Genomic DNA, 4,755 nt, shown 5'->3' on the forward strand with positions numbered 1-4,755 from the left:
GGAGAATTACAAAACCATGCTATTTCATTGAATAAATGTGGGAAAAGGTGGATAAATCCCCCAAAATAAGCACAAAATAAACCACGAAATCGGGGTTTATCAAACGACCTTCCCACACTTAGAAATTAGCACGGTCCTCCGTGCTACGAACAATGCGCAAAGGGCCGTCGGGACCGGAACCGTCACTATCCTCTCCTTCAGAGCTCCCATCACTCGGGTTTGAGGTGGATGTGAATATTTTGGGTTCCTCCATACCAGGGGTAACACAACGCAGAAGCTTCTTGATGTAAGTATATCGGCGTTGATTGCGCCGCTCATATCTATCAAGCTTCCGGTGAAGATCTTCTATCCTTTGATACATGGATCTTTGTTGTGATGTTGATGATGAAGTGGAAGGAATAGTAGATGGAAGGGCTATGTCAAGGCTCGGGTTGTTCATGGGAAGATGAAAGTATTTTCCGGTTGGAACCACATCTCCCTTAGCCAGAACTATAATCTTTCTGTCCTTTGCTTCCCAAGGAACACCTGCAGCAGCAACTAAATCAGATACCAATGCTGGAAATGGTAAATTACCCCGGTCGTGGACTTGACTCATCGCTTGCTTGACAAGAAGTGGAATGTTCACCGGCTTCTCTGTGAGAACACACCAAACGAGCAAGGCGAGGTCTGCCGTGAAGGACGACTTGTGGGTGCTAGGTAGCACATAGTGAGATAGGATCTGGGCCCAAGCTCTAGCTTCCACAGTGAGGAAGTGAGCGTCAATGCTCTTGGGCCTCATCCGGAGTCGACCTTGGATCCAAAATGCCTCTGGCTCAACAATGACTCGAAGGATCAAGTCCCAATCAAATCCAAACTTCTCTCGCTGGCGTAAGACTTTTTGGTAGCCATCCATGTCACTTGGCACTGGTAGGACATTAAGCACTTGCTGAATAGCCTCTTCTGAAACTGAAACTTGCTTGCGGCGCATGTATACCGATTGAAGGGAGAAAAAATGGTAGTTAGTGTAGAATTCTTCAACCCAAGAGAGGTTGATTTCCCTTGGTTTTCTCAAAAGAAACTCCCATCCTCGTCGTTCAATGCGGGGTAAAATACAAGGAGCAACCTTGTCCGGCGGAGCAAGTAGATGCTCGGGATGATAGTTCCGTACTGCAATGGAGAGGAACATAAGTTCACAAAAGTGGTTGGAAAACCTTGAAGAATCTTTCGCTGGCTTGCTCTTTTCCTTCTCATCAATAGGAGCGGGTGTCTTCGCTTTCTTAGTTAAGGATCCGGCTCTTAATGAAGAGTGCGCCTTAAAAGTGGATCTTTGGGGTGCCCTCTTTGCGGCTGGTTTCCTTGGAGCTTTCGCCTTGCCTTTCGCGGTGGCCATCCTGAGAAAGGAAGGGAAACAGGAAAACATTAAGCCCAAAGTATCATTTTAATAAAAATATGCAAGTGAAGGATAGTAATCATAAAGACATGGGTCACAACACTTGGCATGGGATGCAAGAGGAAATAAAACATGCAGTGGCATGAGAGGAGTAATCTCAAGCATCCAAAACAAAGAGCAAGTCACATTCAATGAGTATCTAATTAGCAACAAAGTGGACTCAATGCTTGTAGAGGATAACAAGTGAATGAGGAGAAGCACCCAATTGAAAATACATTGTCAAAAGAAACCAAAATGGTATTCATGCATTTTCTCGAACACTTGGTGTGCAATTATTAAGCAAAGAGTAATTATGAGATACTTAATCAATTCAAAGCCCAAAATAGAACATCAATCATCACATAGACATCACACATTGGCAAAAATAAGAAAAAAAATGACAAAAGATCTATTAAAGCAAACTAACTCAATCCAATATCCATGGAAAAATAAGGAAAAAGGAAAAATAAGCAAACACACAAAAAAAAAAGCAAGAAACATCATCATGTAAGTAAAAAAGAAGCTAAGTAAAGCAACAAGAAGCATCTAACTAGAAGAAATAATGCAAAGAAAATGAAAAAAAAAAGAAATGAAAGAAGTGAAACCTTGAGAAGTAGAAGAGAACAAGGTTGAATCTTCTTTTGTGAAGATGAGAAAGAAGATAGGAGAAGTGTAGTGCCACCGGAAGAGGTAGTTGTCGCCGGTGAATGGCCGGAGACAAGGGTGTGGAATGTGGAAGAAGAAGAAGAGGGGTGTGATGGAGGAAGAAGAAAAGGAGAATTAAGAAAGAAAAGGGGGTTGAGAGAAGGAAATAGAACATGGAGCGAAGTTATAAAACTGATTCGCACAACCGGCGCGTGCGCGAACAGTGCGCTGGCGCGTCGGTGAGGGTGTTAGCAAGGAACGCGTGCGCGGCAGTGGCGTGGACGCACGAGGGGAGTTGTGCCCCTGACACAGAAGTGGCACAAAGTTGGCATAAGTCTCTGGATTTTGTACCAGAGTTGGTGAATGGCGCAGGCACGCGGACGCACACCTTGCGTGGACGTGTCAGTTTTGGCATAAGGTTGGTCCAAATGTGGCACAACTCTCTGGTTTTTGTACAAAAGAGATATCTAAATAACAAAAAGCGATGACTCGGGGATCGATCACCACAAGGCAAAGAAAACGGATATCCAAATAAGTAAACGGCTACCCATGAATCGATCACCCCAAAGCCAACGAAACGGATATCCAAATAACAAAACGAATATCTAAATAACAAAAAGTGGCAACCCTGGGATCGATCACCCCAAGACCAACAAAACAGATATCCAAATAACAAAATGAATATCCAAATACGTAAACGGCTACCCGGGAATAGATCACCCCGAGGCCAACAAAACGGATATCCAAATAACAAAATTGATATCCAAATAAATAATCTGATACCTGGGGATCGATCACCCTGAGAACAACGAAACGGATATCCAAATAACAAAAAGCAACGACCCGGGGATCGATTAATCTGAGGCCACCAAAATGGATATCCAAGTAACTAAACGAATAACCAAATAAGTAAACGGTTACCCTTGAATCGATCACCCCAAGGCGAACGAAACAGATATCCAAATAACAAAAAGCGGCGATACGGGGATCGATCACCCCGAGGCCAACAAAACAAATATCCAAATAACAAAATGGATATCCAAATAAGTAAACGGCTACCCGGGGCTCAATCACCCCAAGGCCAACAAAATGAATATCCAAATAAGTAAATGGCTACCTGGGGATCAATCACCCCGAGACCAACAAAACGGATATCCAAATAAGTAAACGGCTACCCATAAATCGATCACCCCAAAGCCAACAAAACGGATATCCAAATAACAAAATGGATATCCAAATAACAAAAAGCGTCAACCCAGGGATCGATCGCCCCAAAGCCAATAAAACAGATATCCAAAAAACAAAATGAATATCCAAATAAGTAAATGGCTACCTAGGGATCGATCACCCGAGGCCAGTAAAATGAATATCCAAATAAGTAAACGACTACCCGGGGATCGATCACCCCGAGGCTAACAAAACGGATATCGAAATAACAAAACGGATATCCAAATAACAAAAAGTAGCGGCTCGAGGATCGATCACCCTGAGGCTAACAGAACAGATATCCAAATAACAAAATGGATATCTAAATAACTAAAAACGGTGACCTAGGAATCGATCACCCTGAAGCCAACAGAACAGATATCCAAATAACAAACCGATATCCAAATAATAGAAAACGGTGATCCAATGTTCGATCACCCGCGAAGCCAACAAAGCGGATAGCCAAATAAGTTATGTGGCTATCCTCAGAAACGGATCACCTCTGAGGCTAACAAAACAGATATCCAAATAAACTAGATAAGCAAAGTATTGAAATCAGCCCACTAAGAAGTCTAAAATAAGTTCACAATAACGGCCCAAAAAGGCCACACAAAACAAGCATGAGCTGACAGTCTTCCAACTCACGGAAAGGCGAATTCACTAACATCCCGCCATTCGTTACAGGATGACGTCACGCCCTTTTCATGGCATCCCGATAATAGAAAACCAAACTCATCAACAAAAGCGGCGTTAAGGTCTAAGCTATTGACTTTTCAACTCGTGGAAAGCGGAACTCACCAACATCCCGCCAATTGGTGCAGGATGACGTCACGTCCTTTCCAGACCCCTCACAGTCTCCCGAACTACAAGAGAACCGGACTCCCGAACAACTTAGCATTGAAACCAAGCAAGCATGCTCTCATGCTCCGGGGGCAACTGTTCTGGACCTGATCTCTATGTCCTTCCTCAGAACGGTCACCGAACTCGGCAATCCTAAGATTGGGTCATCCTCACGGCCCAAAGACGGGTCAATAACTACCAATATCCTGACCAAACCTTCGAATTCAAATACCTCCCTTATCTTAACCAGATAAGATAAGATGATGACGGTCCAAACCAGCCCTACAATCTCAAACCAATATTCGAATTTGAATACCTCCCTTATCTTAGCTAGATAAGATAAGATGAGATAACTACTACTAGCTATATAAAGGGAAGCTAGAGGCTCCCTTAGATACGTCATTCATTCCACACACCTTATACCTCTCAGATCCATTCTGACTTAAACGTCAGAGTGTCTTTGCAAGTATCATCCCTGTTGCTCCAGCCAGATAATCCGCCGATCACCTCGACTCACAAGTCCCCGATCCATATCACAACCCGTACCAAAGACTTTTAGTACAATGCTTTTGTTTCAATTTATATATATTTTCTAAATTTATTTATATATATGTTTAATCAATTATATATAATTTGTTTATGTTAGAATTTATATA

The sequence above is a fragment of the Arachis ipaensis genome, chromosome B06, assembly GCF_000816755.2.
Source record: "Arachis ipaensis cultivar K30076 chromosome B06, Araip1.1, whole genome shotgun sequence".
NCBI lineage: Eukaryota > Viridiplantae > Streptophyta > Magnoliopsida > Fabales > Fabaceae > Arachis > Arachis ipaensis.